This window comes from Ursus arctos, unplaced genomic scaffold (genome assembly GCF_023065955.2).
Source record: "Ursus arctos isolate Adak ecotype North America unplaced genomic scaffold, UrsArc2.0 scaffold_28, whole genome shotgun sequence".
In the NCBI taxonomy this organism is placed as follows: Eukaryota; Metazoa; Chordata; class Mammalia; order Carnivora; family Ursidae; genus Ursus; species Ursus arctos.
Genome location: NW_026622963.1, coordinates 28,750,988 through 28,776,392, shown reverse-complemented (window position 1 = coordinate 28,776,392; position 25,405 = coordinate 28,750,988). Strand labels below are relative to the sequence as shown.

Genomic DNA, 25,405 nt, shown 5'->3' with positions numbered 1-25,405 from the left:
GCTGTTGAGATGGGCTCTCTGAGTGCCTCTGAACTGGTTTCATGGGTCTGTGTTTGCAGGGAGCAGGGAAGAGTAAGCCTTCTGCAGAGATAGGTCTCAGTAGGTGGTCTTGTTATCCCATGCATGCTTGGAATTCTCCAGGAACAATTTAAGAAGACCACAGTATATGCAGAGCGTAATTGATTCATTTATCATTCGAGACATAAAAAAATGTGATCACGAGAATATTTTAGCATTTATCTCCTCTAATGGGGAGCTAGTTCTTGAAGCCACTTAAAGCTTCGGGAAGTGTATGGGGGAACCCACTGAACGGGACTGATGAATTACGGCCTTTCATACTGCCTGCAGAGAGGAGGAAAGTCTGAAGGGACTGGCGCTGGGACTGTTTGTGTAGATGCGTGCCCATCGGGGTAGAATAGCATGTGTGTCCCCTGCTTCCAGCTCCTGCGAAGCTGGTGAAGACAGAGGCCCACAGCCAGCCATCTGGTCATGTGCCTAAAACGCGCGTGTGGATTGGGAGATGGGAAAGGTGATAGATACTGCCTTTGTAAAACATACTTGTTCACGGCTGATCCTTTGCTGTGGGGGTCCACAGAGAAGGGAATTAGGGCCACGCGGGCTTGGCCACAGGCCCTTGGTGACCAGATCTGCCCCTGGGGTGGGTGTGTCCTGGGCCCCCCGGGTCTCAGGGTGTGCATTCCTGTGTGGCCATGTCGTGGGCCCTGTCATGAGGGGGAAATGGAAGCCTTCCATCTCCAGTCAAGCCAATATTGTCTGCTGAGATGACTGTTTGCTTTGGATGGTTGTGGCCGAGCCACTGCCAGGCTCCCGAATTCCTTGACGGGCCATTCACAAGGGGCTTCTCTGGCTGGCTCCATTCTGTAGCTGCCCCTTTCCAGCACGGGGAGGGAGCCAAGGGAGCTCATTACCAGGGGACAAAACCGGCTGAATGGGAACACGGCTCTGCTGGCAGGCTTTCACTACTTCACAATGTGGAGCCAGGCCTCGTGGGGCAGCTAGACAATGACCTGTGGGCGGCACGTGGCACTCTTTCTTCCCAGTGGGGCTGGTGGGGCAACGTGGCAGTGGAGACCGTTTGATGGGCGGCATGACCAGGGTCTGAGAGTCGACCCTCTGGGAGTCTCCTCAGTGAGCCCCTAGCTCGTGATGTGACCTTCCATGAGCTCCGTTTTCTCAGCTGTTCTGTTTCTCCAAGTTCAAAACCAGGCCAGTCATATTGTAGGGGAGGTTAAGTAGGATAACGTGATGGACTCACTGTGTCCGTTGTTAGGTTCCTGGGTCAGTGGATTGTAACCTTGTTTTTCTTTTTGAGGAGGAAAAAGGTGAAATGAGAGTGGTAGAGATTTTTTAATAACTTTATTCCTAGTTAAAAAGTACGACACGTTCACTGTTGACAATTTTGGAGGGATGAAGAAAGAATAAGGAATCCCTACTCTTCGCTGTATGATTATGTAATTTTCTCCCCCTGCGTTGGTATGCTTTTCTATCAAAAATGTGTTTAGGGCACGCCTGGGTGGTGCAGTGGGTTAAGCGTCTGACTCTTGGTTTCAGCTCAGGTCATGATCTCAGGGTCGTGAGACTGGGACCCATGCTGGGCTTCACGCTCAGCAGGGAGTCTGCTTGGGATTCTCTCTATCCCTGGCCCCCATCCCCACGCTCACTCACATGCGTGCTCTCCCTCCCTCCCTCCTTCCCCTTTTCTCTCAAGTGAATAATCTTTAAAAATGTGTTTATAAGAAGCATCACTCTCAGTATTTGATGGACATTGTCCCATGTCACTAAATATTCTAGGGGTTACTACTGCCTACGTAACACTCCTGTGGGTCTGTACCGTAACGTTTAATGCCCTCTGTTGGACATGCGGTTTTTAAAGTGTCCGCTGTTGTGAATGAGGCAGACAGGGACACGGATTCGGAGACGTTCAGTGCCTTGCCTGAGATAACTTAGCTCTGTGGGCGGGGGTTTTCCCATTACGTCTGGGATCTGTTGCAAGCCCGGGGTTGTGGGAAGGGGGCCGGTGGGTGCACCAGGGGGTCAGGTACGAGTCAGGGCTTTGCACAAGACAGTGTGAAGGTACAGGAAATATCGCAGGAGCCAGCAAGGGCGGGAAGAGCGCAGGTTGTCTCGCAGCTGAGGGGAGAGGTGGGATCGGGATGGGGGGGTGGGTGTCACAGCCCGAGATGTGGGAGGAGGAGGGAGAGGGAGGGGGGCTCGGGCTCACAGTCCAGGGCAGGGTTCTGGAGCTCCTCCTGCTTTGAGTAGAGGTGGGTGCAGATTCCAGCTGGCCCTTCTCAGGTAGGAAAGCTGGTGTATTCCGCCTTCTGCTTCCCCGTCTCTAGCAGTGCAGGCCCCCCACCCCGCCCCATGGCTGTTCATTCCCTTTTCTTTTTTTTAATAATTTTTATTTTGTTATATTAGTCACCATACAGTACATCCCCAGTTTTTGATGCAATGTTCCATGATCCATTACTTGCATATAACACCCAGTGCACCATGCAATACGTGCCCTCCTTACTACCCATCACCGGGCTACCCCAGTCCCCCAACCCCCTCCCATCTGAAGCCCTCAGTTTGTTTCCCGGAGTCCATAGTCTCTCATGCTTCATTCCCCCTTCTGTTTACCTCCCCTTCATTCTTTCCTTCCTTCTACCCATCTTCCTATTTCTTATGTTCCGTAAATGAGTGAAACGCTTCTTGAGCCACCATAGCCACTAGGTAGTTGTGCTTCCGTTAGAAATCTGGCTCCTCACAGCTTCCCACATGCTGCTTCTGGTTCTGCCCCGTGGGCTCACCCCGAAAACTTGCATTCTGTCTTCTGTGTTGTGGTAACTCCCCCCGCTCCCCCCCCCCCCCCCCCCGATAGCAGAGCACCAGCCTCGCATGGGTAGGGAGGGGTTCCCTGCTACTTAGCTCTTCTGCGCCAGGACCTCTGTTCCTTACTTGGTCTCCGGCCACGCTGGAGAGCCACCATTTCCCTCTTAAAGGTGGATGCCCTGGGCTCGGGAGCTCATTCCCAGGGGACAAAACCAGATGAATGGTGTGAGCAGGGCACGGGTGCTGTATTAAAGGCTGTCCTAAGGGTGGCTTAAACCACAGGAGTGTATTTTCTCACCGTTCTGGAAGCTGGAAGTCCAAGATCAAGGTATCAGGAGAGTTGGTTTCCTCTGAGGCCTCTCTGCTTGGCTTGCACATGGTGCCCGCTCCTCCTGCTGCCTTCACAGTGTTTCCTCTGTGGGTAGGCAGCCCTGGGGTCTCTGTGTCCTAACTCCCTCCTTTTGTAAGGACACCGGTCAGTGTGGATTGGGCCCCACGCACAGCACCTCACTTCACCTTATTACCTCTTTTCAGGCGCTGTCTCCAAAGGCAGTCACGTGCTGAGGTCCTAGAGGTTAGAGCTCTAACCTAGGAATGGGGGGGGACCTGATTCAGCCCATAACTGGTACCAAGGGGACCAGTACCAGACTCAGCCAAGACTCTTGCATCTTTTGTCCTCACTTTTCTATAAGGAACTGCATTGTTGTGTTTTATTTGTGCCTAAGAACATTTTTGAAGATGTAGCTTTTTTTGAGATGCTAGAATCACAAATTGATGCAAAATACAGGGAAACCCCCCATACCCTTCACCCGGTTTCCCCCAGTGGTCACATCGCGCATAACTGTAGTACGATATCGAAACGAAGACATTGACATTGGTACAGTTCATAGAGTTTATCCAGATTTTCCAGTGTTCCGTGCACTCATCTGCGCATGTCTATGTGTGTGTATCGTTCTGTGCAGTCTTATTCCATGTGCATGAGGTCTTCAGAGTGCAGAGTGGGATCCAGATGAAACCAGATCACTTTGAGTCGTATGAGTGTGTGTGGCAGACACACCGGCAACTGTAATACATGCGCACACGTGTGTGCATATAGGGAGGAGGCTACTGAGACCGAGAGAAGTCTTAGGTAGAATGGAAGTTGGCTAGGGGAAAGCGATTCTTCGAGAAGGCTTCCCGTGGGCACCCTCTGCACACCAGGAAGAATGGGGCCCCTGCAGACTGCCCCAGTCCACACAGCAATGGCTCCCAAGTTGGGCGGCCCACACATTAGACACCAATGTGTCCCGTTTTCGTTTTCATCACTTGCATTGAAACCCAGGGGAGCCATCTGTGTTCCCGTTGATGCAAAGAGAATTATTCTCCAATTTCATCTGCCAAGTGTTTGTTTAGTGCAAAGGTCACTATGATACCAGGTGGCAACCAGAGCGAACCTACCTTCGCATCAGAGTCCTGGGAGCCCAGAATTATTTTGCTTCTGATGAGTTTTTATTTTAACTTGACATTGGGTAAAATGTGTTTTAACTCTCCAAAGAGTGTGGGTCGGGTATGGATCAAATACACGGTGACTGTAGTTCATCTGAAAAAAATAATTAAAAAGCTCTCCCTCGTGGGAGCAAGCCTAGCTCATTATTTTCTTGCAACTTCATTGATATTGAAGTTACCCTCATTAATTTCTTTTTCTAAAATAAATGACACCGTAAAACTGGTCACTTGGTTTTGGCCGCGTTCCAGCCCCTCTCCCCAGCTGCTGGGCACATGCCATTTTCCGTGTGTTTTAGCACCGTGCTGGGGAACGCGTGAGTTACTCTTACCGGGTGCTTCCATGTTGCCTGGGCTGCTAGGATGCTTCTCGTTCATTTTCAACTGCGCATAATTCGTGCCCTGTGGTTCATGGAATCACTTCTGTGCTCACTGCCTGGGTGACCTTGGGCAAGACTCCCAGCATGGGCTCTGGAGTCTGACAGCTTTGAGAGTCAAATCCTGGCTCCACCACAGACCTGCCTCCAGGATTTTGGCCACCTTTCCAGTTGACTTGCGCTGGTTCCCTTAGCAGTAAAATGAGGCCAGGATTTACCTGGCAAGGCTTTTCCTTGGTATCCTGCATCGGGTATCATGGTGGCGATCGATAAACACGGTCCTGTTCATTTTTATGGTCCTGTCCTCTCCATTTCCAGGCATGGAAAGGGAGGCTGGAGTAAGTGACTTATTGAAACACACAGGCAGGTCTCTTGACAAGGGTCGTTGGATCCTGATTTTCAGCTCGGGACAGAACCACCTCGTAGATCTAAGAATAGCAGCCTCTTCTGTCCTGAATTAAATCGGCAGGGCCCTTCTTTGCCTGCAGACCCTTTCCTGTGGCTCATCTCAAAGGATGGAAAGTGCTAGCGGGGCCCCAGCCAGCAGGTGATCTGGTCCCTATTAAGTCAGGGGCACCCTAGTGTATGGCCATGGCCACGTGAAGTACTGGTTAGCTCTCTGGGTTTCCACAACTTGCTTCCTACTTCTTAATAGTGGCTCCGTTTTTCAAAAGAATGTGTTCTCATTTTAGTAAAACTGGGGAAAACCCAAAATATAAGAAAACAAGTAATTTCTAATCCAGGTACCTATAGAAAATTGTCAATATTTAGGTGTCTTTAATTCCAGCCTTTTTCTTTTGTCTGTATTTTTATTTAAGATTATACTGTATGTAAACCTACTTTTAATTGGCATATTGTAAACTTAATATAGCAGATGTAAAATTTATGATCAGTTAAGATAACTGCAGGGGTTTTTATTAATCTGGAAATGCTGGAATGTGCTCGTAGGGCACGTGAGTGATGAATATCTTGTGTGGCTTTAGCCACACCCATACCTACTGGAAAGTTGTAAAGCTCAGGTTAGTGCAGATGATTCTATGCAAGCTGGAAAAGCAGCCCTTTGGCCTTGCTGTGACTTTTTCCAGGAAAGAACTGAGGCAGAAGCAGGTCCTGAAGGAGGCTTTGGGCTGGGGTGTTGGTTCTGCACCCCTCCCCCACCTCTGCCCAGGGGAGCAGGGAGCATGTGACAAACAGCAGGCTGTATGGAAGCTGGGGAACCGAGGGCCCTTGCCTCATGCTGTCATTCGATTCCCTGGGAATGCGAAGTCCGTCTTGCCAAGTCTTCTGATTTTTGAGAGTGACCGGAAGTCTGTATTGTTCAAGTGGACCGAAGTGCCGACTCCTTGACATCGCCTCCAAAAACCCTCTGGGAGTCAACGACACGTAAGCCAGCTCGAACGTGTCCGTGCCTTGCCATTTTGGGCTCTCTGCTCTTCCAGTTGCATTCACCTTCTGGATGGCGAAGAAGGGAAACAAGAATGGGAGCAAGGTGGGCAGGAAGGCGGTTGCACCGCATGGATACCACGCCAGCATGGAGAACGTCCTCTCCTGGGATTCCAAGTGATACGGGTGTTAGGTCGGGGAAGGGGATGGGGGCTCTTGCACAAACACAGGACCCAGTGGTAGAATGGAACCTTGCGGAGCAGATGCCTGCTGCTGAGCCCCTCGGGGTGCCATTCTGGCTGAGGCTCTGCCTCCTGCCCCCTAAGAAGGGGAATCCCAGGGTGGAAAAGAAACGGAACCATTTCTCCAAGCTAAGCATGTCTGGATGAAGACCAGTGCCGCTCAGAATTTCCCGAAGGGCGTGTCGGAATGCCGAAGCCAGTACCATTTGGAGCTGGTTGGGCCCTGCGGATATTTCCTGCGTGTGAGCATCTTTGCAGAGAGATTGTAGAACCTAGCATTCAAGTGTTTGATGGCCCAGATATAAGACCAGAGAGGCCCAGACAGACCTAGAGAAGATTCGCAGGGAGGGTGAAGGGTGCACGGGCGGGGCGAGGGTTGTCCTTCCTTCTGCACCTGAAAGGCTCATTATTTCTTTACCACCCCCCTCTGACTGCACCTGACTAGTGAAAGCAGATTCATTTCATTTTTCTTTTCAACTGTACCACAGGCATTGTTGTTAAATATAAAAGATGCTGGGGCGCCTGGGTGGCGCAGTTGTTAGGCGTCTGCCTTCGGCTCAGGGCGTGATCCCAGCGTTCCGGGATCGAGCCCCACATCAGGCTCCTCTGCTAGGAGCCTGCTTCTTCCTCTCCCACTCCCCCTGCTTGTGTTCCCTCTCTCGCTGGCTGTCTCCCTCTGTCAAATAAATAAAAATAAAATCTTTAAAAAAAAAAAAAAAAGATGCTGAGCTAGTCTCCTGAATAGCATGGCATATTCTTTAGTTTATTTGTAGACTATTTACTTCTTTCTGACCTCGAATAATCTTGGCTCTATCTCCTTTTTTCCCCCCTTTTACCTGGAAGAAGCATTCAGTGCGAGCAGCTGTGTGAAGGTTTGGTTTCTGGGGAGGGATGCTGTTTGCTGTCGTTAACACTGCCGTCAGAGGTTAATGGCCTTCCTCTTCAGTGGGAAGCGAGCTCTTCATTGCTGGAGGATTCTTGTGTTGAAATGCCTCGCGGAAGAGGCGTTGTTGTGGACATTGACTTTTTGCCTGTCCTGCACGTTGTTTTTGGGATGGAACCCTGCCTTTCCCCAAGGGGGTTCTCGTGGGCTGCAGACATGATCGTGTGGTCCAGGCACGGCCGACCATGACACAGAGAAGGGCTCTCACGTACAAGGATTGGCCCAAGGAGCGTGACAACCAGAGTCTACCATGAGGTTTGACAGATGGATTCAGAGACAGAGGTCGCTTTCTTTTCCAGGACTGCTAGCTGTAAGCTTTCAATATGCAGAGATGCCAGTGCTTGTCATTGCTGCCACGTGCAGAGATCCAGATGTAGGAATGAAGACTGCACAAAGGAAGGTAGCCCGGGGGAAAGAGAAGGCAAGAGGGCTCCATGGATCCAGCTATGCCTGAAGCAAGCCTTAGCCCTTAGAATCGCAGTGACTTGAGCATGTATTTGGTCTTTTACAACATTTGCAGTCCACGGGCTTGGATGCCCTGTCAGGTCATGGAAGAGTTGGATGGATGGCTTTCCTCTTAAGGTTTGACCATGCACCTTCCCACAGGGATAGCGTGCCTGGGTGAGGAAGCACCTGTAGGGCCCTTGTCTTCTGATCACCGAGCTGGCTCTTATATACCAAGGCGTTCACCCACGGGACCCTGAAGAACTCCTGACCCGATACAGTCCATGAAAAGAGTTAGGTTGGAAGTTCTGATTTAGTTTTTCATTTCATTATCTCCTAGCATTTAAGTTACAGGAAAGGGACCAAAAGTGATGGCCCCTCCACTTATCTCCCTGACCACCCAAAGCAAAACATTTAAAAATAACCTGTTGGCAAGCAGGCTCCGTGCGGGAGCAGGAAGCGTTTAATGGCAGAGTGTGCGTGCGTATGTGTGCGCGTGCACGTGGAGGACAGCATCCAGCCTGTCGGCTTCTTCCTTCCATTATTGAATGGAAGCCACATAACCGACCCCGGCTCCTTTACTTGACTGCAGCCGCCAAAGCTCCCTTAACTCCCCGGAATGGCTTCCTGTGGTCGGGAGCGAAGACACTAAATGAGTACGTTCCATTTGTGACTCGGCTTTGCTCTTTCATTCCTGCCAAGCCGTGTATGGGTGTGTACACGTGCACGTGCCTATTTTTACTCACATGCAGATGAAAATCTGAACACACCAAAGCATTAGGTGGCTAATGGTCACGCCTTTTAAAAAAAAAAAAAAAAAAAAAAAAAAAAAAAAACAAAACCCATAAAAAATAAAAAAAACTTGCCCCCCCCCCCCCCAAAAAAAAAACCAAAAAAACCCAGGTGTAGTCTTTAGAGCTGAGGTTCTGCAATTTGCCTTAAGAGTGTGAAGAGAGATTGGGGGCTACTTAACTGGGCTGCTTGAAATGAAAGGTTCTTGGATGGGCTTGCGGGGAGGGATCCGTGACCTTCTAAGTTTATTCGGAGACGTGGGTATACTCTTGTGGGGAAGCTTTCGCTGGCTTCTCCAAGAGGCTCCCGTGACCCCCAAAAGGTTAAGATCCCACAAAGTTCTTACGTGGGGCAGACCCTGATGCTGGGCAAGTTGGGGTAAGAGAAATCCCGGGAGCTGAGGTGATGGTGCTGTGCTGAGTGACAGACGGAATGTTGTTCGCGGTTCCACTGTCAGCTTGATCTGCTCCCCGGGGAGCCACTGTGCTTCCAACAGGAAGCCTGGGGAGCGTCACTTAGGCAGTGTGGGTGAAAAGTCAGAATGTGTTCCCAGTGACTGGAGACCCCCTCTCAGCCCTCCTCCTCCTGTGCCGCCCCTTTCACCCCCTCCACCCCGCCCTCTGAAAAAAAATCCCTTTGGGGCTAAAATTTTCCATCCCTTCTTTCAGCCTAACTGTGGGTGTTTTGGGTAGCATTCAGCAAATTTTCTGTGCTGGTTTGAACTGATGCACAGATAGGAAAATCAACTTTTTTTTTTTTCTTCCCTCTAAAAGCAAAACCATCTTAAAAATGCACTTGGTTCATTCATGGAATCTGAACCCTCAAAGTCAAAACTTTCCATGTGTTCTTACTAAGCACAGTTCTCTTGGGGCAGTTAAAAACAAAAGTAGGCAAAAAGTTGTGAGGGACCCCAGAAAATCCTCTGGGGACGTGGATGAACTTGGCAAAATCTGTATGGGCCAAACGTTTCCTCCCACGCTTTTTGGGATAGCTGCCGCGTTTAAGAAATCCTCCTCCTGTCTTTACCAATTCCCCTGGCCTCCTAGTTCAGGTATGGGATGGTGCGGGGGGCAGGGCTTGGGGGAGCGATGCTTTTCTCCCTTTCTATTCTAAGCACGTGGCACAGTGGGTGTGATTTCCCAGTGGCTCCCTTTCTGCCCAAGGCATCATTACCATAACATTCACGTTTGCCCACCTGCCTTGTGGGTTGCTAATGGAGTTTACAAAGGGAATTTGGATTCCCAGCAAGAGGCCTCGTTAGCACAGCAAGGATCTGATAGATTCTAAAATTGTGTATGGACACTTGGAACCTTTTAAAACCCATTGGTGTCTATTATTAGGTCTAAATTATTTCACCTACCCTAGTCTGTACATTGGTATCGGGGGAAGGAACCTCGCCTTGATCCAACCGGCTCAACTGGATTGGCTTAAGCATGCATTAATACCTGTGATTCTGGGGCTGAGGACAAGATTCAAAAGCCATGGGACAGTATCAAGAACAAAATGTCTCCTGCATCGGTGCTTTTGTTGTTTTTTAATATTGACCTCATTAGCGGTTTTGAGCAAGTGTTTAATTTTAGGAGTCCTTGTGGTCACAAAGAAAATTTAACCGCTGTCTGCTTACTTGGACAAGTGCGTCAAGCGCATGGGGGTTTGAATAAAGACTTTAGCCCCATTGGATACGCTAGCTCTCCTTTATGGTGTCCTTGCCATACAACAGACAGAGAATGGGCGCTCTGCCTGTGGTCCCTCGCTCCCGCCCCCTAAAGCCCAGGGAGACCGGGGTTGCTGTTCTTTTTGCAGGTGAACTAACCGAGGTAGGGGGAGGTCAGGCAACTTGTCCAGAGTCGTACAGCTAGTGAGTAGCAAGGCCCGGATGGTAATCCTGGTCTTCATTATCCCAAAGACGGTGTGTTTTCTACCATATGCTCCCCTCCATCATCCTTAGACACTGTTGTGCCCCCCAGGAAAATAGAGGACCCCAAGCGTGCCCTACTTAGTATTAAATGTGGCCTCACTCAATTACTTTTTTTAATTAAAGATTTTATTTATTTTAGGGAGAGAATATGAGCAGGGGGAAGGGGAGAGAGGGAGAGGGAGAATCTCAAGCAGACTCCACACTGAGTGTGGAGCCTGATGCGGGGCTCGATCCAGGACCCTGAGGTCATGACCTGAAACCAAGAGTTGGACTCTTAACCAACCGAGCCACCCAGGCGCCCCAACGACGTAAGTTACACAGAGCTCTCTTTCCCGGTCTCTCTCCCCTATACTAAGTACCTGGAACTTTTCCTGATTTTAGCAGTGAAGTATGAAATGGTAATGAGTGGCTAGGCCAGGGGAGGTTAATGGGTGTAGGGTGCTCAGGGCCTGTGGCTTCTCCGGGGGAATTTTTAAAACTCATCAGATAAAGCCTTGTTCCTACGAAAAAACCATGTGAGATGTTTTCGCAGTTTCCCTGTGGTGAAGTGACAGACACTTCCCAGACGGTTTTGTTTATGTTCCAGGCCCCTCAGCCTTTAATTGGTGTACAATCATTGTTCTTCCACGACTTGGACTAGGGGTGGGGGTTCACTCGCAGGCTGGGCCACGCTGGCTGGCTTTGCTCTGCAAATCAGGCGTGCTCTTTCCCCCGGTAGGCCACCGCTGGGACAAAAATGGTAAGGTGGAAAGAAAAAGGCTTTGTGGCTCATAGAGGCACAGGTGACAAAGGAAGATTAAAGAACAAGCAGAAACCAACGAGCCGAAATACTGTGATTCCCAAGGCCTTTAACAAGGGATAATCATCGGGCTGACTGGCCAGCCCACTGGCGTGCTGAAGACCTTCCAGAGTAGAAGGTCGCTGGAAATGAACTGGTAACAGAAGGAGCGGTGACTTGATGCTCAGAGGGTGGCAGAGGCCTCCTGGGCCATCCTGGAGGGCGTGATGTCTAGGCAGCTACATGCTCTTCCCAGCCCATGTCCTTAATCCACCCTGTCCTGCGAGCTTGTGCTGGTGCAGACAAATGACCGTCTCCTCTTGGTCCACGTGGGGGACTGGAGGACGGGTTCAGAGGGCAGATGCTGGTTGCAGGCCACCAAGTGTTCCATCTAGGAATGTTCTTGCACAGGGGGAGTGGGGAGACTGAGCGTCTCTGGCTCATGACTCCAGATCCCTATTTCCAGCTTTCTTTTTTTTTTTTTCTTTAATTTTTAGATTATGGCAAATGCGGAACCTGAAATTCACCATCTCACCCATTTATGAAATTACGGTTCAGTAGCGCTAACTGTATTCACCCTGTTTTGTGGCAGCTTTCCAGAACTCTTCCCTCTGCAGAACTGAAACTCTGCACCCCCGAAACAGCCCCTGGGCCCTGGCCATCACCCTTCTGCTCTCTGTCTCTGTGGGGTCTGACTAGTCTAGGTACCTCTTCTAAGTGGAATCCTACACTGTTTGTCTTCTTGGTACTGGCTTCTTATTTAGTGTAACGGGCTCAGGGTTCCCCCATGTCGTAGCCTGTGTCACAGTTTTCTTCCTTTTTAAAGGCTGAATAATATCCCTTTGTGTGTCTACACCACATTTTGTTTATCTGTTTATTTCTCGATGGACGTTTGGATCGCTTCCACCCCTTGGCAAGGGTGAATAGCGCTGCTGTGAGCATGTGCGCGCCGTGTATTGCTGGCTTGTTAAAAGACGGCTCTCCACTTGGGTGTCCTGAGGTGGTGTGGAGCTCAGGAAGTCCAAAATTCACCTCCTTAAATTTTCTCCCAAATGGGCTTTGTCATTGGTTCACCTTGTCCCTGCCCTCTCACCCCTCGCATTTAAAAGCCAGATGCACCTCTTACGGAGCATGGCTTCTGAAGGTCTCTGGTGTCTGGCCCCCATCCCCTCTTCATGGCCCCTCCGTACTCCCCCGGCCAGGCTCTCTGCACCTCTCCCCCGGATGAGTGCATCTACCTTGGATGATTAAGCCCAGTGCAACTTGTGTCCAGCTTGCCTTCCTCATTGCTACAGGTCCAAAGCGGGCTCTGAACATTTACGGACCTGAAGAGAGGCACATTGTTCTGGAAACTTTGTTCCAAAATTTCCAAAGCCTCTGCATGGAATTTAACTGAATTTCATTATATGCCCAGTGAAGAACGACAGTATGGTTATTGATATTAAAATAATGCATATGTTTAAGATAATAGGACTGTATATTTTTGACTTAAAATCACTTTTGAACAAAGACATGTTAAATTTGTCTCTATATCATTCATGCATTGACTCAGCAAATATTGAGAGCTGACCATGTGTCAGTCCCGGTGCAAGGTGCTGGGGGCACACAGATGGAGCAGACCTAGCACCAGCCCATAAGAGTAATAATAATATCAACAAACGTTTATGGAGCACGTTCTGTGGGCCAGAGACTGGGCGGAGTTCTCCACGTATGTTATCCAGGGTGATTCTCCAAGCAGTCCTTTAAGTTTTAGTGTCTGTGTTTTATGGAAGGAAATTAGAACATAGAGATTGGGTAACTGGTCCAGTAAGGGACAGCATGGGGACTCGAGCCAAGGGGGTTCCTTCTCCAAGGGGAGCGTTCCTCTGCTTCCCAGCAGACTCTACCAGCAACTGTCATAAAATCCAAGAGCTTGAAACACAGGGCGGGATGAGACACCAGGCTGATAGGAACTTACACATGCATTTGTATATGTTGAGTTGGAAAATATTCACCAAATGTGCTCAGGAATATTTTACAAGTGTGAGTAATGAGTCAGTGCCTTGCAAAGAGACACACCGTCTTCCAAACCATAGCTGCTGTCAGAGAAAGGAAACCGCATTCTGCACGCTCTCAAAGCAAGGGCTTGTGTAAACTCTGTTTTTCATGGGCGTCAAATGCTGTTTCCTGATGAGCTGTATTATCTGGTCAAGGAGGTAACATGACAGCCTCTCGCCTAGACTCAGAAAGGAAGGTGATGGCTCTGAACTGGCCGTCTGGATGTCTGGGGGAGGCATTTTTAAAACTTGTGAGCCTTTGCAGCTGGGGAGATGGTGTTTACTTCCTGGGAATCACATAGGGCTGGCCTGAAAGGGGCCACTTAGCCGTGTGTGTGTGTGTGTGTGCGTGTGTGTGTGTGCGTGCACGCACACACACACGCACGCCAGTGTGGGAAATTGCTATTCATCGCACAGAACATGAGCATATTCTTTTAAGAATGCATTTCACTTCTCCTGGAGATGATTAAACAAGTAATGCACGAGCACTAAATAGGTCTTTAAAGTCAGGGTGGACGATTCAGTCCCATAGCTTGCTGCGTGCTGTGCCGTTGCCTTAGAAAGCTATGGGCGGTGAGAAACCTCCACTGGGAGTGTGCCCACCGCATTCCAGGCACTCAGAGATGCGCTTTCTCCTTTCCTCTGCAGCATGACCATTTTACAGAGTAGGAGACAGAGGCTCAGCCGAGGTAGTTAACTTGTCTAAAGTCTGTATCTTTTAGTAAGTGATCAAAGTTAAACATAGTGTCTACTGATTGCATCTGGCCCAAAGCTGAGATTTTGTAGAATAATTTTTATTATGGAAAATTGGAAACCCCTACAAAAGGAGCAAGGATAGTTGAATGAAATTCAGCGTGCTCGTCGCCGAGTATTACCAGCTTGTGGCCTTTCTCATTCTGTCTGTACCTGGACCCAGTCTCCCTTTAAGCTCTAATGATCACTTCTTAATATTCACAGATATGTACTCAGTGTTCAAATTTCCTCAATTGTCTCATTAAAAAATACCCCACTTAATCAGATCTAAAAGCTCTGTGCTTTGCCATTAGTTGCCTTTTGCATCTTCGGTCCCTTTTAATCTACAGGTTTTTCTTCCTCTCTTCCTGCCAAGTTAAAGAAATAGAATCATTCATCTATCTGGAATTTGGATCCTGGTGTCTGCTCTCCTGTACCACATTATATTGCTTTAGAATTTCCAGAGTTTGATTTTCTGGGTTTTCTGAGCAAGGAAGTGCTAGCCTCTGGGCTGTTATGTTTAAGGTGTCACTCCCTGCATGCCCTGTCCCTAGATTTATGACTTCTTCAGATGATCACCAGCTTGCCATGCAGCCCCTTATGGAGTCTCTGATTTAATCTTAACCTGTTGTAAGTTAAACACTTGGCCTGCTGTTATTTCACGGATGCTTAGAAGATGAGGCTCCTGGGTCAGATAAAGGACTTTATTATGACTCCTGGCAATAATGTCGTCAGCATGTTGTGACCGTTCCCTTTGTCTAAAGTACCACGGAGGGGATGCTGAAGGTGCAGATGGATGTCAGGTGTGCAGTAAGTCACGTGCAGGAGAGGAACACCGAATTTGGGGGATCCACTGCTTTTATAGCAAGCAGTAAGCAGCCCTGTTCTTGTGTCCCAGAGGAAAAGGTGGTCTCATTCCTTCAGGTTGCTCCCTGAGAAATGAATGGGTTATGAATCTAGCCCACCTCTCTGAGCTACTGGGTGGGCACTGTTTACTTCCACTAGCCTGATATTAAAAGTCTAATATGTCTGCTAGATGGGGGTCAGCCACAGCCTTACTCTCGTAACCCTGTGTTCCTGGCATACCTAGCAGGATGTGTGGGAGCCTAGAGACCCTTAGAGGACTGCTTCGCCCAACATTTCCTCGCACCTTTCTTGTTTGTTTTTGGATAAAGAGTCTGGTGGGTACCCATACCATTTCCTTGACAAATTACAGCTTTTAAAAACCTTTGTCAATATCCTCTGACCTGTTTATGGTGGGGTTTGTATTTCTCAGACTCTAAATGTAGGAAAACCCAGTGAGATCTCTCTTGAAGGTCACCCTTCACACATTCTAAATCCTCGCTCGCCATAGGGCAAACCTGTGGATTTTCTTTTTTATTTGTGATGGGTAACATTTTGAAACCCACCAGAGCGATGAAATTGACAAGCATCGATCAGTTTCTTGACTACATAATAGCTGGTTTTGTTTCGATTTCCTTTGATTTTTTTTTTTTTCGCCTGGAGGAACCACCTTTCAATGTTGAGTCCAGTTTTTCTTGCCAGTGATTCTTTTTTTTTTTTTTTTTTAATTCTGTAAATTACTGCCCTTCCTATGACCCTGATTATAACTTTACCTTCCTGGGAACACGTGGTGCTTTGAATGGCAACACTGTCTTGGAAGGCAGCCCTCTCCAGTTTGGCATTCTTAGTGACTTTCCTGATTGGGTTTCTTATGTTAAATGAGGACTATCAAGAGTCCAAGCCCTGTCCCCCTTGAGGCAAGAAGTGCTCCCTGAAGTTAGGAGAAGACAAGGCAACATAATCTTCTGTAAATGCAGTCTAACTGATCCATTGAGGAAAATCTGGACCTGGGGCGTCAGGGGAATGGAGAGGGAACAGAAACCGGTCCTAGTTTAGGGGAGGAAAGTTAGGCCAACAAGGGCAAAGGTCCTTCTTGCTACCCAGTACCGCTTCCTTTAAAATCTAGCCCACCCCTATTAGCTGCAGATGGGCACTTCCACTGGCCTGATCTTAAAAGTCTAATGTGTCTTCTAGATGGGGGTCAGCCTAAGCCTGTTCTCTCATGAATTTTAACCATAAGGCGCTGGCGTGGAGTCCCCAGAGGGCATCCCTCAGGTGTTGCTGGTGTATGGGAGAGCACAATGGTTTGGCACTTCCATCCTGGTGAATTCTGAGCAAGGGCTGCACATGGGTCTGCACACCCTTGTAGTATTTTGACACTTCTCATTGGACGTCTTATTGGAAGGACTTTGTTTAAAATCAGGCTCCAGGGGCGCCTGGGTGGCTCGGTTGGTTAAGCGTCTGCCTTGGGCTCAGGTCATGACCCAGACTCCTGAGATTGAGCTGCATCAGACTTCCTGCTCAGCGGGGAGTCTGCCTCTTCCTCTCCCTCTGCCCCTCCTCCCTGTTTGTATTCTCTCTCTCTTTCTCAAATAAATCTAAAATATATTTTTGAAAAGTTCATCCTGTTAAGAAAATAAATAGGGGCGTCTGGGTGGCTCAATTGTTAAGCATCTGCCTTCGGCTCAGGTCATGATCCCGGGGTCCTGGGATCGAGCCCTCCATCGGGCTCCCTGCTCAACGGGAAGCCTGCTTCTCCCTCTCCCACTCCCCCTGCTTGTGTTCCCTCTCTCGCTGGCTATCTCTCTGTCAAATAAAAATCTTATAAAAAAAATAATAAAAATAAAACCAGGCTCCATGGGATCTTTCAGGACCTTAAAAAAATGTTTCAGGGGAGGTCCTACTGCAATTAGACTTGGGAACCTGGGAGGGAATAGAGACCTAATTATGAAAGCGAGCACAGGTCCGAACGGAGAGAATAAAACCCTTGTTGTATCCACAAACCACCGAGCAAGGAGTCACAGTGCGGGAGTGATGGTACTACCCACTCTTGGTCCTGGCTCCCGTCCCTTCCTGAGCTCCGTGACTCCATTTCCCTCCTAGGTACAGTGGCAATAATGACAGCATTTCTCTTATTAGAGATGATGTGATGATTATAGGAGGGGACATGAAATGTGCCATTGCTAGCAGGGAGTAAGCGCTGAGTGCGTAATTAAGCAGAGGACAGCGTGTCCACACAGGCCTGGTCTACTCACTGATGTGGTTTCTAGGCATAAGCGCTAATAGATTTTTTTTTTCTCCCCATGGCCTGGAGCTGCGCCATCCAGCGTGGCACCCACTAGTCACACGTGGCTGTTTAAATGACTTCAAGCCACAGAAAATGAATGCAGTTGCTCAGTTGTACTGGCTCAATTTCAAGACTCAAGAGCCCCATGTGGCTCTGGGTTCCTGCTTCGGAGCGTGTGCATTACAGAACATTTCTGTCATGCAGAAAGTTCCTTTGGACAGCTCTGTTCCGGAGGACTTAGCCCCTGAGGGATTCAATGGCATTAGAATGACTGTTTAATGTTGGAACTTTTTTCCTGGTACCGTCCCTTTCTGTGTCCTTTCTACAAACAGAGAAGAGTGTCTGTAGTGCAGATACGGGAGCGCGCATCTCCCAGCGACTGCTGGAATAGTGGTGCCCTTGCAGACGAAGGGGGGCTATCCCCAGAGGTGGCTGAGGGCCACTAAAATGCCTTTTAGCCTCCCGGCCCCCTGCAAACCCTCTCGCTCACAAAGGCCACACTTCCCCCTTTGCTGCAGTCCCCAGGACACTGTCAAGTTCTATTCCATTCTGTTTCCCTCCTAGGCTCCATGCGTCCCAGTTTATGTTCCTAAACGGTGGTCACCCTGATTATGGGACACCTAAGGGCTTTCATTCACTGGCCGAGTACGGGTAGTTAGTACTGTCCTGGCTGTGCACTCGGAATCGGCAAAGAAGGAAAGCCCATCCTCAAGGGGCCGGAGAGTCAGGGCACCTGTGCCACCCTTTCCTTCGGGTTTTAGCTCCTCGAGAAGAACGTGAGCTGCATTTTGTAGCTCAGTACCCGGCTGGCAGCCGAGGATGCGAAAGGAAAGCAACCACTTTAATTAAAATGTGTTTCTGCTCAGCTCTTGAGGGCTCATTAGAGATGCGTGGATAAGGACTCCCGGGCTCAGCTGTCCTCGTTGCGCCCTACCTGTGGAGCATGGAGCAGGTGGAAGGCCCCCTCTAGGTGCAAGGGCCAGAGGTAAAGCCAGGACCTCTGCCTGCCCTTGGAGCAAGTCGGGTCTCTGGAGAGGCAGCCTGGCAGAAGGGGTGTCCAAGCTGCCTTTTGAAGAGGGGGAGTGAGGAGAGGGGAGAAGGGAAGGGCGCATTCCAGGAAAAACCAACTCTACAGAGAAGTTTTAATTTGAAACAATGAACAGCTCATGAGCGCACCACATCCAAGTTACACAGTCGTGGGTAGCTTGCTTAACCTCAGCTTTCTCATCTGTAAAATGGGAGAGTAGTCCTAGCAGCTTCCTCGGAGGGCTGATCTGAGGATCGATGGGTTGTCACATGTGAAGCATTCAGAGTAAGTGCTCAAGGAAGACTAGCTGTCCTCCCCGCCCTCTTTCTTCCTTCTCCTAGTATTTTTATGAAAAGAGAAATAAGCTTTGGGGCAGAGTTCGGATGCCAGCTTTGCCGCTGACCCTGTGCAAGTCATGTCAGCTCTCCAAGCCTCAGTTTGTTCCTCATTAAAATGGGGGAGAATGGCATCCATCTGTGTTACGGGGCTCCTCTTGAAGCGTCGGTGAGGTTTTGTGCATAAATCCTAGAACAGGGAGACAAGGTGCCCCATAACCTTCATTTCTTTCCCCCTCCTCTCCAACCGGCTTCCCGGGTAGTCCCTTGGAAACCCAGGGTAGGGGAAGGGCGATGGGGTGGAATGACATCTGAGGAAAGCGAGTCCAGCAGCTGTGTGGGGGATGGCGTAATGCAGGTGCCGTGCTGTGGAAATGGAGAAGTCTTTGGTATCCAGACTTTCGTGCCATAGTTTCAAGACGGTGTCTTTGGGCTTATGGTGGCCCTCTCTGTGTGCCGAGCTGCTCGTTTTCCATGTCGTTAACCCTCAAGAAAACCACAAGAAGCGGAACTACTGTTCCCATTGTACAGGTAAAGAAATCGAGGTGTGGAAAAACTAAGCGACTTGCTCACAATCACCCAGCTGGTGTGTGGTGGTGTCAGGATTTGAACCCAGGCCCATGGCCTCCAGAATCTGAGTCTTCACCTCCGTGGTTGGCCGTTCTAGATTTGGGGACCGCAGGTTCCATTTAGCACGGATGTGTTACAAACATCCTACGATTAGGAACCACAGAGGTGTAGACAGGAGGGTTAATGGAGAAAGAAAGCAGAGTTAAGTCACCAGTAGATTTGAAGTCTTGTCTGGAGAATCTGGGTTGGGGAGGGCAGGCCCCCAGGTTTTCTAAACTTAGCAATGCTGCCCCTCATCGGGCTAGACTGTGGCCTGCCCTCTTGCTGGAGTCTGAGCTGGGCATTGTGGAGAGAGAATTGCAGCCTCTCCCCTCCTCACCTCTGCTTACGACCTATCTCCTGCGTAAACCCATCAGCCCCCAGACCCATGCCAGCCTGCTGCTGAGTTACTGAGCAGTTACTGAGCGCTCCCAGTGGGCTTAGCATTGGTCTAAGTGCTTAGCACAGAGAGGCCAAGTCACTTGCTCAGGGTCACACAGCTGGAGAGTAGCTGAGTCAGGCCTAGCACCCCGGCAGTCTGGTTTTGGAGCCCATGATCCCCACTCCTGCCTCCCTCCCTCCCTTTGTACCAGATGTTCTCACCACATGTTCCCATCATGCCCTTTGCCTAAGTGCTTCCTCTTGGAGCCTTCCTTCCTTCCCCTTCTCTCCCTGTTCTCTGTCCTGTGCCTTCTAACTTGCTCTTCCTCCATGGACCACACTTGGTGACAGCAGGTCCCCCATTGTTGGAGCGATTCAGGTCTCTGCACATCTCTGGGCCCAGCCTCAGATCAGCCCCCTCTCCATTTCCAGTACCTTCTATAGGGAGCCTGACATCTGTCAGGTCTCACTAAAAAACAGCAGCAGTAGATAATGATAACCCTACCAAGCCTCAGTCCCTGCTGGCATCATGCCGAGCCACCCCCAAGTGCAGGTTTTATGGACGAGGGGAGTATATGAGGCCCAGGGAGGCTGGCCGAGGTGGGGTTGGAGCGGGCCTTGAACCTGGGCTGACCCACTCCGGGCCTGGTGGCCTCATGTATTTGGAAATAAGTCCGTTGAAATGGTGAATTGCAAATCAGTATTTGAACAGGGTGCTTTCCATGGCCCAGGAAATTGTAACAGAGTGATCTTAAGAGCGTCGCTCCTGGACCCTCCCCCCCACCCCAAAACTGGTTGGGGTGCTTTGGCGCTCTGCTCTGGGGCTCATCTGTGTTGTCGCACCTGTGGCTATTGATCTCGGCTCAGAGGCTCCCTTGGCAACCCCGTAGAGCGAGCCTCCCGTGCCCACAGCTCCTGGGACATGCACCCAGGGCAGCAAGTGTTCTGTGCTGAGTACCTCTCGTTTTCTATGGAGAGGTCTGTGTAAGTACCCTACATCCTGACCACTGCCTCCCTGAGTTGTTTCTGCCACTTTCTGACCGCTCTGGGCATTCCCCCGGAGTTCTTAAGAATAACATCCTGGGCAGGCTCTGCTGAATGTTAATGAGGGTCCAGCCAGGGGAGGGCCCCCTTGACCTCTGGCCCTGAGCCTCGCCACTCTGCCATTTTCGGCGGGTGATTTATTGAAAGGGAGGCGGAGGTGGACAGTGGGAAGGAAATCGCCCTTTTAAATGTGCGGCTGGTTTTCCCCACATTAAAGTGCAAGCCTCCAGCTATGCAATTAGGCGTCATTAGGCAGCTACAATGGGAAATTAATTCTGCAGGGCCCCCCTGTGTGATTGTGGGCGAAACTGCTGCAGGGCAGGGGGAGAGCAGGCTTCTTGCACTGGCCTGGCCTGGACAGGTAAGAAGGCTGTGCCCTTCGCCTGAGAAGGGACTGAGAGCTTGCTGGTGTGTGTGCGCATGTGATTGAATGAGTGAATAGGCGACCAGCCAGGGCTGAGCCCAAGGCCCTGAGAGTCCCCAGGAGGCATCAAGGGGTGGCTGGCTCACACTGTGAGCAGGCCCCCCTCCTTCTGGCCTTGGGGAAGGCTGGGTCTCAACCTTGGTAGTTAAGTCTGGGTGACCTTGGCCACATTTACCTAGCTTCTTCATAGAAGGAAAGCTTTGGAAATAAGAGAATTTGGAGGTGCCTTTAACTCCGTAAAGGATTTTTTTTTTTCCCTCTCCCTTCATCCTGCAAGGTGGGAAGCTTCCAATCTCCGACTAGGTTTGTATTGTTAAAAAGCAAAAGTCAACTGAGTAAATTTAAAGATCAAATTGGCTTTATTCTGTGATTCTTGAATGGGGCAGGATCCTGTCTAGCAAAAAGAATTATGCTCCAAAGAGCTACAGAAAAGGGAAGGTTTTAAAGGCAGAGAGGGCAGAAGAGGGAAGTTTGTTAGCAGAGAGTGGACTGTTTCAGGCTTAGGTGATCTGCCTGTGGGGGACGGGGGATGATCTCACTGGTGCTGACCAGCTAATTCCAGGGTGGCTGGTTAAGGGTTGCCTTCCTGGGAGAGGCCGAAACTGCCATTAGGTTAGGTATTAAGTCGTGGTTTGCTGACGTGGGGTTTAGCACAAGTGACTCTGTTTTGGGCCGGTATGTTTCTTTTTAACAGTACTTTTTCCCACCGGGGAGGTTGGTTTCTCACTTTTTAAAATTTTTTTTACAAAAAGTTTCTTCCCTTTTAATTTTTAAGACTAAGCTATCTTCTTGCAGTCCTTCTCCTTCACTGAGCTTGGGTCTGTGTGTCTTGACCACAGCTCAGAATGCTCAGAGATCCTTCCCTCTCAGCCTACCACGGTGCCTTGTATGCTGCCGGAGCTCCAGAAATGGAAATAGATTTCCAGGAGCCTGCAGCCCTGGAGAGAGGGCGACGGGTGGGTGTTAGGGGGTCAGCCTTTGATCCCCGTCTCGCCCATCCATGACCAAGATGAGAAAATCAGTATCACATGGAGTTTGTGGTACGCGTCATTGAGTCCATGTAGAGGCCTGTTCTTTATCCTGAGGTGATGCTCTCATCTACCGTGTTGCTGTCAGCTGTACCTGATTTAGGTTCACCATAGCTTTTCTTTTTAAACTTGTACGATCCCCATGTCCATCCAGACTTGGAGGAACTACTGACCTGTGTCGTTGCCTGATTCATAGCGGGCTCTCATGTACGAACTCTCCGTTTCGCAACGATATATTATCGTACACATCTGGTAGGCAAACACATCTGTCCTTTGCTGAGAATTTATTTTGTGTATTTTCAAGTTGTGCAGATAAAACGTGCCTCTTAGTGAGGCTGCCACAGATCTGTGGGGGGCGCCAGACACGGATTGCTGTTTGACGGATGTGCCCTGGAATTGAGTGTTGGTGGCCCTCCTTTATAGATTTGAAAAGACCAGCCTCACTGGTTTTCATTCTGGTTTCACAGAACTTTGACTCTTAGAAATCTTAGGTGGAATTCCCAACATCAGCGCGAGAGAGCAGAAGTGCGCTGCTGGGGTGTGTGGGGCCCAGGCCTGCCGCCCTCTCTCTCCCGAAAGCATCTCCGTGAACCTTCTCTCGCTGTCGTCCAAGGACTCCACAGAACCCAGTGAAAACCTCAAGTCTTGTCTGATTTTACCATTTTTTGTTTAGAATTGTGGTAAAATCCACATAACGTAAAATTCGCCATCTTTAAGTGTGCAATTCAGTAGTGTTTTGTATACCGACTCTGTGAAATGGGTCTCCAGAACCTTTTCATCTTGTAATTCTGGGACTTTGTGTGTCGTGCCCCCCCCCCCCCCCCCCCGGCAACCGCCATTCTACTTTCTGTGAATTTGACTCCTGGGGGTACCTCCTCTAAGTGGAATCCTAAAGTAATTTGTCCTTTTGTGACTGGCTTGTTTCAGTTAGCATATGTCCTCAGGGTTCATCCATGGTGAGGCATGTGTCAAAATTGCCTTCTTTGAATAATACTCGATTGCATGTATAGACCACCTTTTTGCTTACCCATTCATCTGTTGATGGACAGATGGGGTTCCTACCACCTCTTGACTACTGTGGATAGTGCTGTGATGAATGGGTCTCTTTCAGTTCTTTTGGGGGCTGCTGGTAATTCTGTTAATTTGTTTGAGAAACTGCCTTACTGGTCTCCAAAGCAGCTCTGTGATTTTTCCCAGTTTATTGGTGATGGAGTGAAGGCCTCTGGGGAGGCTCCCACAAGCCATCAGGGCCCTGAATGAGAGAGGGAGCGTTAGGAACGTGGTCCATGCACTCCCTCCCTCTCTGCTGGGACTTGGCTTTGCCATAGCTGCCTTACTGTCCCTAGGCCAGTTCTTGCTGGGTTCCAGTGACATCATTCCCTCCTCTTGCCTCTTTAGGCCCAAGGGTTGGTGATGATCTCTCACTGTTGCCTGGCCTGGGTGCCTTGGTGTCCTTTGGTGGGTCCCTCAGCCCTGTAAATGGTCCATCTATAAATTGTCCTTCCTCAGGTGGTCCTGCGTGGAAACTGGAGTGTACTATTTGCTACCTACACATCTTTACTGATAACAACCACTTAGTAGAGGAGGATGGGGGAGGTTGCACAACTTCACTGTACCTCAGTTTCCCTCATCTGTAAAATGCCTCCTTAGGGTTCTGGGTATACGTTGATATTGCATAAAGGGCTTAGCACAGACGCCGGCACATAGAAAGCCCCACACAAGTGTTTGCTATTATTTTTATGATTTCTGCATTCCTGGACAAGGCCCCTCTTAAGCCTGCACGGCGGGCTTCAGCCCCCAGGGCTCTTCCGTCAGAGTGTGGATCCCACGGGGATTCAGCAGCGCCTGATTTCTGGGCTGAGACGCAAGAAGGATGAAGCCAACAAGAGGAGACGATATTATCAAGGATGATTTCAGGCTCGTCCACCGGGGACGATGCATTGGGCAAGCTGATGGCCCCCGGCTTGTGCTGGGCACGCCCCTCAGGGCCCGCTTCGTAAAGCGGCCGGCAGCCGCGAGGTGGGGCTCAGAGTGGCTTCGGCCTCCGTGTCTCCCTTGGCAGATGATCTGTCACAGGTCCCACCAGTTCCCCTTGGAGCCTGGTCACTCTGCTCAGCCCTTGGCCAGCAGCTGGTGGAGACATGATGCAGCGAATCCCGGAGGGGTCGGATCTCTGATGAGGAGGATGTGGTGATCGCTGCCCCTTTATCCAGAGGTGCCTTTCGGGAGGAAGCCCGCCTGGGGATCCGAATGCCCCAGATACTCATGAAGGAATGTGCGAGTAGAGGGGGCCGTCTGAGGAGGAGAGGTGGAGCAAACACGTGCACACTCGCGCGCATGCGCGCACAGGTGCACGTACCCACAGGCACCCGCAGGCGCGTGCGCACGTACTCCTGCACATACACACGCACATAGACGCACATGCAGTCTTCAGGTGCAGCAGAAGCCTCACAGTTCCCTGAAGTGTCCTGGAGTGCTCGTTAAGATTCCCCTCTCACATCCAGATTTGAATCTTTCTCCAGTATTTCCTATTAAAGTGAGCAGCTCAGGCCCTAATGGAATTGTCTTTGGACAGTTTATGTTCTGAGCTGTGGACTGTGTACTTTATTCATTAAGCGAAATTTATTAAGTATCTTCTTTGTGGCTGATACCAGGCTGGGTATTGGAAATGTGATGATAGAGAAAAGAGAGAGAGACCCAGGCCTCATGTGGTTGACATTCTAGTAGAGAAGAGAGCCAAGAATGAATGCATGCATGCATGCATAAGTAAACAAGGAAGCACAAGAATGACTAGTTGCTATGCATGCTGGGAAAGGGAGCACCGCAGACATAGGGAATAGTATATGCAAAGGCCCTGAGGCAGAAGAAAGACATTACTGGATAGGAGGAATTACAATAAGAGCCATGAGGCAGAGTGAGCAGGAGGGAGACGGGAGAGCTGAGGTTGAAAGGTGGCTGTACTGGTCCTGCAGGGCCCCACCGGCCACAGAAGGCCATTGGCATGTTTCTGTCCATGTGGTAGGAACCGTGTTCCGGGTTAGGTAGGAGGTACTGGATGCGCTGCTGCTTCACTGCTGTGCGAATGGGGGATGGGTGAGCAATAGGAGACCATTGTTGCTATTTGGGTGAAGGTGACAGCAGCCTGCACTGAGTGCCGGCAGTGCTGAAAGGAGCTGTAGGAGTTCTTCGTGGGTTGTGGGGGGAGGCGAGGACCTATAGGGAGAAAGGGAAAAATCCCTGGTAACTCCTAGAGTTTCTAGCTTTCTCAAATGGTATCTCTTTTCCCTCCTATCTTGGTTAAGAATTATCTAACCTGGTTCTGCACATGTGGATACCACCCGGTGAGGGCAGAGTAAGAGCGTGAGGCAGGGGTTTGCACGAGTGCATGATCGTGGGTCCAGTGCAGACGTCTTCTCCAGGAACAAGGTCCCATGTCACCTTGGGTCCTTGGCCCATGAAGGCAGT

The 25,405-nt window shown here is 49.9% G+C and overlaps 1 protein-coding gene across 4 annotated transcripts in view; it reads left to right on the top strand.

The window, feature by feature from the left end:
* The window catches only part of SLCO3A1 (solute carrier organic anion transporter family member 3A1), a 295,971-nt gene that overhangs the window by 63,731 nt on the left and 206,835 nt on the right, over positions 1–25,405 (top strand). The gene's annotated exons all lie outside the window — the stretch shown is intronic.